The 12,353-nt window shown below is 45.2% G+C and overlaps 1 protein-coding gene across 6 annotated transcripts in view; it reads left to right on the top strand.

Moving 5' to 3' along the window:
- sh3pxd2aa (SH3 and PX domains 2Aa) overlaps positions 1–12,353 on the top strand; it is a 101,184-nt gene that overhangs the window by 69,245 nt on the left and 19,586 nt on the right. The window lies entirely within an intron of this gene.

Raw genomic sequence — 12,353 nt, 5'->3', positions numbered from 1 at the left:
TAATAAACGACTGCCTGCCTGATGGAGGCCTTCCTAAATCCACAGCTTGAATTCACGTTGCTTAAATTCTGCTCGGATCTGTTGGCATCAGGCCTTGACGGGCCTCGGATTCCTTTCTCATCCGGTCTCTGTATCACATATTCGTTCTGGATCAGGATCTTTACTGCCAGGTCTTTTTCTAATCTTCCACATGCGCAACCTTATTTATACATTTTTTTTTAACTGCAAATGTCTGTACATAACGTTTTGTACCTGGCGTGTCATGTTGGTCTTCAGCTTTGAGACCTTGTATTTGTTCCCAGTTTAAATCTCGCGAGAGCTTTGTTGCGTGTCGTCGCTTTAGTGCCTACTACCCGAAGAAAGGACGGAATATTAGATGTAGATCATATGTAATTGTACAGATGTCCCCCCCCCCCCTCTCTCTGATATCACCTCAGTGAGTGCATTGTGAATTTAAGCCACTCGCCCTCCGTTCTGCTGCCACAGTGACAGAAGAGAGAATATATGTGTGGGGGGGGGGAACCCTTTTTCCCCCTTGTTTCATCAGCCGAGATTAATGGATCCGCCAGCAGGACCTCCACTCTGAACTCCAAACGGGATCCTTTGGGTTAGTGTGCCGCCGGAGCCACAACACCAGCCGGAGAAGCCATTTGCCCAAATATCTTGGCTTCTCCTTGCTGCCAAGTTTCAGGGGCATTTTGTCACAGTTGGTTTAAAGAGATTAGACAGATTTGCTTACCTCTCTCCGGACTCGACTCTGCGCCTCACATGAAGCACGACCTCCTGCTGCGTTTCCAGATCACACTAATCCTCTATTTTGGAAAATGACAACAGTTATGTTTCTGTGGGCTTTGCTGGAATCTACACGGGAACATGAAATACATCGCTGAGTTTTGTGCCGCTGCTCGTCAGCTGGTAAAGTGCTAAGGTTCGATGCCAGACGTTTTTGGCAACGTCCGTCCCACCACTCCTTTCCCCAGTTGCCCCGGTGGGAATCTGGTGAGGTTTTCCAGCGCTTTGTCGAGCTCACTACGCCTTTCCGAGTCCTTGTTCTCCGTTGCGGTGCTCGGTCGACATCGGGAGAAAACATGGCCTAAAACTTTCAAGTCAAAACCCTTACATATTTTACACGGCAAGCTCCTGTTAGCTCAGAGTAAAAGGCCTTAGCTCGGGGCTATGAAATAATTACAGCATTTGCGTGGTGTGGAGGCTGGAAAACATCATGAAACACATCTGAATTCCAGCAATGATGAGTTCAGTTTTGTTGAAATTGCCAGTGTATTGGCCTGCTGGACCCTGAAGGCTCTAAACCTTGAATTCAGAAACTGTAGGCCAAAGGTTTACACAGGTCTGGACCAGATATGGACCAGCCATTCATTTCTCAGTGTCCATCCCAAACCAATATATTAAGGAGGAGGCCTTAAAAGATTTCGCATAGGCGCTCGCTTGACGCAGCTTTCGGCGCTCCAGTGTTTCTAATCAAGGTGGGCTAGCTTAAAAGATGTTCTGGATCAGAAAGGCGTCTGTTTCAGACGGGGTTTAGACTGGAGGCCGGAAGCGGGCGTTGGCACGGACAGCCGGCGTCGGTCCGGGGCGGTGAGACTCAACGCAACACTCGAGCTTAGCCGCATTAGCTCGCTTCAGCCTCGGGCAGTCAGAAGGCGCTAAGCCGCTTCGGTCGCTTCGCTCTTTGACTTGAGCTCAGATAATCTGGGGATAGTGGAGGCTAAAAGGAGAGGCTGTGCTTAAAGCTGTCCACAGAGTCAACTTCAGGGGCCTCGGGTAAAACAAATGACAAAAAACCAGCAGGTTTCAATAAAGTGAAGTAGAGATGCAGGAAGAAACCCGGCTTCGCTGATGCTCTGCTTTCCAGTCCAGTCTGTCGTCTTCAGTGATGATGGCGTTTGAACAGAAGTGTGTGTGTGTGTGTGTGTGTGTGTGTGTGTGTGTGTGTGTGTGTCAGATGTTTTAGCTGAAGGGTGGTGGCCAGGGTTTTAGCCCGACCCCAACTGCGCGTGATGTTTCATCAACACTGGTTATTGAAAGTCCCGCTGCCGGCTATCCCCTTTCACTTGTAACAGGTCCGGCTCCGTAACGAGACCCCCTCGTTCTATGAAAACTTCAAGCAGGTAACACGATCTTCAAACCGGGATGTAATGCTTCCCGTCCTGCAGTGTCAATAAAGACCAGAACCTTGAAATCGAATCTGACTTTCGAGGAAATAACAGCACGAAAAGCGTCGGGTGCCCCCCTCTCATGTGCACACCCAACTTTAACTTTGAAGTGTCTTAAAGTAAAAACCACAAAAAAAAAAAAAAAAAAAAAAAAAAAAAAAAAAAAAAGGAGAAGGTTAAAAATATTTAGTATATTTTGCACATTAATGGACCCGAGCATAAACAACTGGTCATATTAGTCTTTTGCAACCACTGCCAAAGTGGGCACAGGCCAATGCGGTGCAATACCACTGAGTGGCACTAGGGGTTGACTCCATAGTCTTCCATTCAACTTCCTAATGGTTTTTACCAGTCATAATGTTGTTGTTAGCTAAAGTTCCTTCTTACCTTCTTATTCTGGCAAATCCAACAAAAAAAAACAAAAAAAACGCCCCCCCCCATCTGTTTGATTGACAGGCCTGTGGTGTCCGTCAGGTTTCTGCTATCGGTGGGCGGAGCATAGTGTCCTCAGGTTCTAAATCTGATTCACCCCTCGCTCCTTTCCAGCCCGTCCAAGTATGGTCACTTCAAGCGCCAAAAAAACAAAGATGGCGACGGGCAAAATGCCAGACTGGAGGCTTCACAAAACCAATTGGTGGGTTGCTGGTGACTTCCAGAGCCAGCGTTTGGTTTGGCCCTTGTGGGCTACTGTAGAAATATGGCGCACTGCGAGGAAGAGGACCCGCTCGTAATGTAGATGAATGAAGGGGCTCATTCTGGCAACAAAATCACAACAAATTTTTATTACAGGAGATTACACGCTAACGAAAACGTAATTATGATTATAAATCCTACGCAGGCAACCTTTAAGTTTGAATTTACGCAGGCTCTGACGTTTCTTCTGACAAATCACCAGGAATTCTTTCAAGCACAGTCGCTGCATCTTTTTATCCTGATGACTCAGCAGAGGCCGTGCGATTCTTGGCAGCGCTCGAACTGCAAAAGTCTCCCAACACTGGCGTTGCAGAACAGGGACGTGACTTTTGCCTCGGGGAAGCCTTGAACGCTTGAAATAATTCGCCGTTTTGCAGATATTTTTTTTGAAGCTGCTAATTTGCACGGCTGAATTTTGCACACGAGATATGGGATAAATTAAAGATTGAGCGCACAGATTCAAAAATCCTGTGGAAACATTTAATATTTAACGGCTGTGTCTGGTTCTCGGTTGGAAAATGTGGTGCTGCTGCTAGCATTTGTCCACCAGATGGATATTTTTAGATCATGACGATGAAGATGCGAGTCTTAAAAAAAAAAAGCGTCGTAAAAATTAATCCCATTGATGAAGCCGTGGCGGTCCGGGGTACAAGATAACACTGTGGATAATTTCACAGCTGCTTCCAGGCAGCAACAATTGTTGTGCTCCTATTTTCGGCTTTTCCTTTCAATCTGCCCTCCTGCTTACTCTGCAGAAAGATAAGCAGGCGATTTCGACACGCTGCCCCTGAAAAGCAGCAGCGCCGCGTCCCGCCGCTCTCGAGGCGATCTGCTCCTAATTAGAAAGCCGAGGGGGATAAAACAAGGATGACGGCCACCTCGTGGCTAACCCCTCGTATCGCGTTTCCAAAAGGCGTCCTCGTCAAACCTGCCGACCGCTCTGACGCTCCCGAAAAAAAACCCGATGAAAGCGAAAGCAGAGTGAGCGGTGTTGTTTTTGGAGGCTGTGGGGGGTGTGGGGGGGGGGGTGTGTGGATTCTCCGGCTTTGAAGCTGCAGCCAAACATCTGCTGGCTCTCCTCCTTTTTGTCTTCTTCTCTTGCCTGCCTTCCCTCATACTTACTGCTCTTTTTTTATTTATTTATTTATTTATTTTTTATCTCCCTCTCCCGCTCTCCTCCTCACCTCGGTCTTATTTCGTTATCGCTTCTTTCACTTCTCTTCGTGTGTCCGTTTCCTGCGGACCTCTCCCACGATGGTGGTCCAGGCCCGTGGCGGTCAACGATAAGCCCGCCGCGCTCCGCTCCGTTCGCCGTGACCTCCAACGTTCCCTCTGCGCGAGAAAAAGCAGGCAATTATTGCCCCGCCAGGACACGATGTAGCTTCGAAACTCCAATTAGAGCTCGATGCGGTAAAGAAACGCCAATTACAGCCCCTCTGCTGTCTTCCATATTCATATCTTGCGGTGTGCGTGTGCGTGCGCGTGTGTGTGTGTGTGGGAGACGGCGGGTGTTGCTGCATAACCTTTCTGAATATTAGTCATTAGTATGAGTCGCCTCATAAATCCTGGGGAACAGTCGGGTCCGTTATGTTAGACAAACTAACAGCAGCGTGTGAATCGATTTTGAAAAAAAAAAAAAAGAAGAAAAGACTTGTTCTGTTTCAGTGTTTCTGGTGAAGAAACACTGAACAAAACAAAATAACAAAAAAAAAACAAAAAAACGACACATGACAGGAAATAAGCTCCCGTGTATCGGATTCTATCGAACGACGCGAGTTGAAGCTACGATCGAAGTCGAGAGGACTCTTGCTTTGCTCGTCGGCGTGACTCACGCACACACATACGCGCACGCACACACACACACACACACACACACACACACACACACGCACACGCACACACACACACGTGCCGAGAGCACCCAGCCACCAATAACAAGGCGCGATGACTCCAACCTGTTAAAACAACAGTCCTCCCGCTCAGATGGCCCGGCGGTGTGCGTTTCATTACCCGGACACCTTTTTTATTTGTCTTGTTCGGTGCCGGTTCATTTTCACAGCTGCCACCGCTGCTTCCCCCCCCCCTCCTCCTCCTCCCGCTCCTCCCACTCCTCCCATCACCAACTGCCTCTGGTGGGTTTCTTTAATGAACATGTACATGTGCAGTTATTAGTCATGTTTCAGATGAGAGGTGTTGTAAGATGGTCTTTGATCACAACTTGAACTACATCAAAGGTTCACTTTGGATCCAGGTGGATTCATCCACATGTTGGACATCAAGGCGCCGACATCTATTTTTTTCTGTTCGAGTAAATCAAATTGGCTGTTTGGTTTTTCTTCTCGCCAGCAGCGGGACTGAAAAAGTTCATTTTTTTTCAAAGAGTTCGAGGCAGCATTATCCTGGCTCCGCCCACCACTTTGCCGTGATGATAGTCTGGAAGCCCTGTTCGCATTGAGGTTTGCTCGGCCACTCTAAAGGGCGGTTAGGTGTGATAATGTTGAAGTTGTTCCAACCCGATGGCTGCAATGGTAGAAGTTTCGACGCACAACATACGTTACACGGTGGTCAATGTTGATTGGTTACTTCAAGAGTTTCCAAATTGACTCGCAGAAAATGCTCAAAATAAAGAAAATGGTCCAAATGGAATAGGTTGATCATCGGCATGCTTAGAAAGTGGAAATTGCGAGTTGAAAATTTCGTCTCACATTTTGCATCACAGAAAAAGATCGTCACCAAACACATCATGATTCATCCTCTGGGGACCGTGAATATGAACGCATTTCTTCACATTTGAGCTGGTAGTTGTTCAATTCGGAGAATGAGAGTTTCCGAGCTATAAGACCAGCCATCATCAGGATGTGAAACACATACGCCTTAAAAAAAACCCACAAAGTTTGGGTGTGTTGCTTCAAGTAGCGTTAAAATAATGAAATACAATCAAGAAGTTCCGATTTGAGGAGTTCGAAGGAACACTCAATCAGTTTTTTTTTTTTTTTTTTTTTTACTTTGGATGTCATCAGACACAAAATGTCTTTGGTTGACTCGTACCAGGTCATCACGACTTGCCACTAAAAATGAAAAATGATCGAATTGGTCATTTTTGCGAGTGAGCATATTCACCCTTTCACAGTATCTCAGCCCTCCACACCCTCACCGAACTTCACTGCAAATTTTTTGCATCATTCCTCACATATGCTGAGCCAATTTTCTGCTCTGCTTTAATTGACTCTGAGTAATTCCTCTCCATCTGGCTGCCAATCTTCGGTCCAGATCTCCTCCTACGAGACAGATTCTCTGTGAAAAAAACATAATCTGTCTGTCAGGCATCTCACACACGAGGGTCGGCCTGGTGCCAGCTGCCCGTTACGGCAAGAAAGTGCAAATATTATTATTCTCCCCAAAAGAATCGGCTTTTTGGCGGCTTTAATGTACTCGAAAAGTCATGAAACTTTGAAAAAAAAAAAAAAAAATCAGGTATTTTAGTGGTTTCGCATGTGGGCGTGGCCAAGTGGCTTGCTAGTCGTCGCCCCCCCCCCCCCGCGGCTACTTTCACCTACATGCACGAAATTTGGTGGACATGTGTATCATACCTAGATGTACAAAAAAGTCGACTGGCACCATGACCTAAACTCAACAGGAAGTCCGCCATCCTGAATTTATTGGCCGTTTTTTATGTCCATGTGTTGTACTTTAACGAACTCCTCCTACCAAATTCCTCGGACCGACTTCAAATTCAGTCCATTCAATCTTAACACCTTTGGGATGAAAAGTTTATTAAAAGAATGTTTTTCCCGCCAAATGGTGCGCCAGTGGCATGGTGGCCATTTTGAGCATTTCGCCATAAAACTATAAGTTGCAGTAACTTTGATGTGTATTTTTCCAATCATCCCCAAACTTTTCACGTTTGATGAAAGTGCCGGTCTGAAGAAGTCTGCATGGTCGTATCCAGCGCCACCTACTGACAGAAGGAAATGGCATGCTTTTGATTTTCATGTTATGTGCGTTTAAGAGCAGGTTAAGCGGATCCATCCGAAATTAGACATGCAGAACATGCACTGCTTGAAAGTTTTAATTTTCCTTTTCGTTCGCTCTCTAAAACTCACATCTGCATCTCCATTTTGTTTTCCTTTCCCCTTTGTCTCCGGCCTGTTCTGCAGTTTGTGAGCATGGGGTGTGTGTGCGTGTGTCTTTGAGGGTGGGCAGCGCAGCGGTCTTTCTGGTCCTCATTTATCTGCTTTTTACTGTGCCCACTTTCTCCAGAGCTTGATTTATGGGAGAACTGGGTCCTGTCAAAACCTTTTCCCTGCACCACCATGTGGTGTGCACAGTGGAATCTGAAGCCTGGCTGGTGTGTGTGTTTGTGTGTGCTTGTGTGTTTGTGTGTGTAAGACAGACTGTTTCTTGCCTTTGGGGAAGATTTCTTTTTGGTGAAGAAGCTAGAAAACCCCACAAAAATATCTCCCAACCTGGTAAAAGCCAAATGATGTTCGTCTTCGATCACAGAGTAAGATTTTTCCCTTTTTTATTTAAATCTAAAACACGTGAATAAACTTTCAGTCCGACATCACCTTTGATCAGCAGTGCTGCTAAAGAGAGTCGTGCAGTCTGTCTTTCTTCAGTGAAGAACAGCTTTAAGTACTTTTCTGATTTGATGGTCTCAAACTCTTCATGCTTTTTATTCCCCACATTTAAACCTCTGCAGATGGCATCATTTCGAACTTTCACCGGGAACATTCGTAGCGTTGCAGTCGCTTTAACATCTCTAAAGCTCTTCTTTTTGTATTGTGCTTAACTAGCTACACGTCCCGTGTGAGTTATTAGCATCGGCCTCGATCCGCCTCCTTTTGGCGCTCTTATCAGCTTAAGCTACTGAAGGTAAGATGAGATACGCAACAGCTGGGGAGCTCGAACACTCGCCGCTGCTGACGGCAAACAGTTGCCTCGGCCCTCCAAATCCGAGCGGGAGATTTATTATTGTGTTTTTCCACCGCGTACCAGGTGGGACGAAGAGAGGGAGAAGCTCGTGCTCTCCTCCGTTACAGGTGGCTCCAATTCTTCTTTAGCTTCTTTGAGCAGTTGCAATGAATCAGCCTATGAAAGCGCTAATGTGTTTCATATGGGCCGAGCTTTCTGTGCTGCCGGGCTAACTGTTCGCAGTGCAGAAAATACAACTTCAGGAATGAAAACGCACTAAAAAAAATATTCTAAAGCACAAATAAGGCTGCTTGACATGAACACACAAGTAAATGAATCCTTTATAGCTATTGGTTTTGTCACAGCCCACTTTTCGAACCTGTACGACGGCCCCCCCAACGCGACCGTCCTCTGGATGCTGTAGGTTTGACATCCTCTTACGGTCTTCATTACACCGCCCGGCCTCTTAAACCACAAGCCGTGGTGTAAGATTTAATTAGCATCGTATATATAGCTATAATGTCAAACACAATTTTAATATGAAACCACACTGCCTCCCCTCCAGTAGAAGCCAACCTTAATTGAACCTGACGGGTCCAAACCGTCCAAACTGGCGCTGTAACGTCTCCGCAGGAGTCGGGGCATCAACAGAAAGTTAGTTTGACCGCGAGGAAGCTCGAGCTGGATGAACGACACTGCAGCTACTGTTCACAGATCCCCCCCACCCCCCGCCCCTCCACCTCCCACCCCCTCCCGTGTGTGTCTGCAGGTTGAATTAACTCCTGTGTTCGCGGGGAGACACGACCCGCGGTGGGAAAACTCGGGGGACACAGTATTTCAGTCGGATTGTGTGCGCTGGAAGGAGGTATTTTTATGGTGCGACTAAGCTCTCAAATCGGGGTGGCTCAGGCCTCTGTGCTTCTATGGCTATAAGGAGGGATGAGGCCACTTAAAGGGGGGGCTGAGCGAACTCCTCTACTGTGATCTGCGAAGTGTCAAACGGAAATATTTTACCACCCGTAAGCGTTCTTGTTCTTGTTGTAGTATGCTGCAGACGAAGCATTGCACCATTTTCCTAAGAACAGCAGCTGTAGTGTTAAATCCTCTGAAAATATTCTGACATTTACCGGCAAAGCACCTGGGACAAATAATATAGTGCTTTTTTTTTTGTATTTTACAGATCGTGCAAATAAATTGAGCATGAAATCATCACTGACCTGACCACTAGCAGACTGTGGTTGCACCGTTGTTTAGGGGTATATATATATATATATTTAGCTCTATATATGTCTATTTATGTTTTGTATGTCTTTTAATGGATGTTTTTGTTTTTTCACGTTTGCAAGTTACAACCAGAGCCAAATTCCTTGTATTTGAAAACATACCTGGCCAATAAAGCTGTTTCTGTTTCTGATTCTGATTCTGAATATCATCCCACATCTGTCCCAAATATATGGGCCAGCAGGAGGCCTACTAAACCTACATACCACCTCTAGCGGCTCTAGTATAAAGAGTGACAAAGTCAGCGTAAAGACTGTAGACTATATGAAAAATGTATGTTGTCTCCACATCTGAAAAGTGAAGCCAATAGAGATGAAACCTGAAAGTGCAATACCACTGAGGACCAGTAGGGGCTGGCTCCAAAAACATCTCTGCTCCAATAGACTCCTATTAAAAAAGTACCCGTTTTGTCTTTTGTACCCAAGCAGATGCAGTGGGCAAAAGCCGATATGGAAAAGGCCAAAATTTCAGACTCTGGGCTTCGAAACAGCAGATTAAAAAAAAAAAAAAAAAAAAAAAATAGTAAAAAAAAAAAGTCAAACTGGGTGAAATCATCCAACATTTTGATAAAAAAAACAAGAACACCCATTTCAATGATTAGGTTATTGATCGAGCACAAAATGCCAAACACTGACTACCTCCTCGTCACGGTTCATCGTTGTTTTGTTTTGTCATGTCAGTTTCTTCCCGTCCATTTCCAGTCTGTTCTCATTGTTTTGTCTTTTCCTCATCCTCCGGCCCTCTGTCTCTCTGTCCCCAAGTCTTACATGTCCTCTTCCTGTTTTATTTTGACGGCTCACCTTCTTGTCTCCCTGCTGTTGTCTTAACTTCCTGTCCTCTCGTCTTCCCACCTGTGTCCGCTTGTCTTCCCCGTCCTGATTGTTTCCAGCTGTGTGAATTATCTCCCTGACCTCCTGTGTATAACGTCTGCGTGCTCCCCCACCATCTCCTTCGTTGTTGTTACCGAGCCTGTTGTCCCAGCATTCTTTCTCATTCAGTAAAGTTTTGTGTTTTTCCTGACTTCTTCTTTCCCTTTGAACCTCGGTTTCATGGATTGGATTCTTCTTTGTTTCAGTCATTGGATGGTGAATATGTCACCCTTTTGTGGCATGTTTTTTTTTTTGCTATTTTCCAATAAAAAAAAAAAGAAGGGATGAAACAGCAAAACACAAAATCAGGCTTCAAACAGTAACTTGTGAATTTCGCAGAAGGTTTGAACAATTTGCAGTGTTTCCCACACATAGACCCACTTGGGTGGGCCTCCTCCAGGTATATGCAGCGATCCGTTTCGGCATTTTTTAATCTATTTATTCTTTAACTTGTCTGAGAGAACGACGCTATCAACACGATCGATTAACGAGTGGACGATCTCCCCCTCGCTCCCTCCACCTGTGTCTGCTCGGCACCGCGTCAGTGCAGCAGAGGGTTAAGCTCCGCCCACAGGGAGACGCACAGAGATCAGAGGACACAAACTGCAACGATCGGAAAAAAGCATGCACATGTTGTCGTGATACAAAATGGGTGTGTTGAGTAGCAATTCGTTAGTCACATAAAAGAAAGCTGATTTCAGCTGGTTTGGGTGGAGCTCAGCTACTTTAATAAATGTTCTTAAACGTGAGTAGCTCTAAGACACTTTCATTTTGTCAAAGTAGCTTTCAGTGGAAAAAAAGGTTGGAGACCCCTGCCTGCTCTCGATTGACAAAAAATACAAATGACCAATAGTTTCAGCTCTGAAAACCTAAAATATGAGTAAATGTGTGACACCTGAAGTAGTATTCTGATAAACTCAATACTCAGAGTGGATTATCCTGACAAAGGACTCTTAACAATGATCAAAATATTATATTTTTTTGACTGTAGACTCTAACTAACGTTAACTGTAGCGATTAGTTTTACTTTATAACAGAACTGTGCGCTTCCAGTCCATGTTTTTTCCGGGGCCATGCTACTATATTATATATATATATATATATATATATATATAATTGCTCAAACTGTGACTGTTTCTTACAGTAGAAACACACCTTCCACTTATTGCCACTGCTGTCACTTTCCCTCTGATACAGCTCCATGTTCCAGGCATATTTTCCACATCATTCATCATATGTGTTAATGTGATTGGTGTCTCGCTGGGTAATAAAGACAATTTAAAAAAAAGGGCATGATGGGTTGATTAACCCAGACTTCTCCAACCACATTAGAAAGCCGGGCCATATGGCAGCGATGACCTAATCCTTGGACTCGTTTGGAGAAAGAAAAAAATTGTTGGTTGCCATTCTTTGTTCTATTCTTTTTTTTTTAAAATTTTACTCTGTAACTTCTGTACTCACACATTCAATCACACTTACCGGGCACTATAGACCTTTTGATTTGGGAATTTAAATCCAGGGGATAGAAGTGAAATTTGAGTATGTGTTGCAAACATAAAGTACAGAACAGCCACAATCCAAGCAGGGACGGGAACTGTTTACTTTAGTGAAGCTTCCCAAAGGTATCCTCCCACACTGTAGTTAGACTTTCCGTGGTTAATAGTGAAACTCTGCGGTATATAATCTCCCTCTCGCCTCAGACAGAGTCAGCTGTCGTGCCAGCTCATGTTGTACAGATTGGAAGAATGTGTCGTGTTGGGTTTTAGCTAGACGGAGCAGCAACAACACTCATGAAGTGTCTTTTTTTATCTGTGCTTTTTCTGCTTTCCACATATGATCTTAAATTTCGTAGAGCCGCTGTTCGCTTAATGACACACGCTGGCTGTCAAAGGGGATGATCGATGTAAACGGATCGCCTTTCGGTGTGTTTGGTTTTTTCGGTCGCCGCCCAAAGTGACGTGTTTCTGCAACTATTGTCAAGCCATCTCACTGAGCGGTGTAACGGAGTGGAGTGGATGTGACCACAAACGTCTCATCAGTCAGTAGTACTCAAAGCGTGATGTGTCTTCTGCTACTGCCGGGTAACAGTGAATTCGTGAGGTTTTGTCGAGAAATTGAAGGCATTTTCTGACCTTCACAAAACAACCTGGAGGCAGAAAGACGGGTAAAAATCTGGGTAAAGAAACAAAAGGTTGGAAGTTCCTGAACCAGTCTGAGGAATCGTCTGTATCATGTTGCAGAGAATCCCGGGACATTTAGGGCCTTGAGAGTCTCTGATGGCAGCAAATCAGCAATGTTGTCCAGGTTCGTCTTGGTGAAGTATGCAATCTTTAGCCTTGGAAGCAGCGAGACGCTGGGAATGGTGATGTCAGTTGGCCGGTCAGTCGACCAGTCTGCCGAGCTGACTGAAAATATTTCAACA

This window comes from Embiotoca jacksoni, unplaced genomic scaffold, assembly GCF_022577435.1.
Source record: "Embiotoca jacksoni isolate LCO1_2020_lvr unplaced genomic scaffold, fEmbJac1.0.p SCAF_4, whole genome shotgun sequence".
Lineage (NCBI taxonomy): Eukaryota > Metazoa > Chordata > Actinopteri > Embiotocidae > Embiotoca > Embiotoca jacksoni.
Note: the sequence above shows the minus strand (reverse complement) of the source record. Positions and strands in the feature narration are given on the sequence as shown.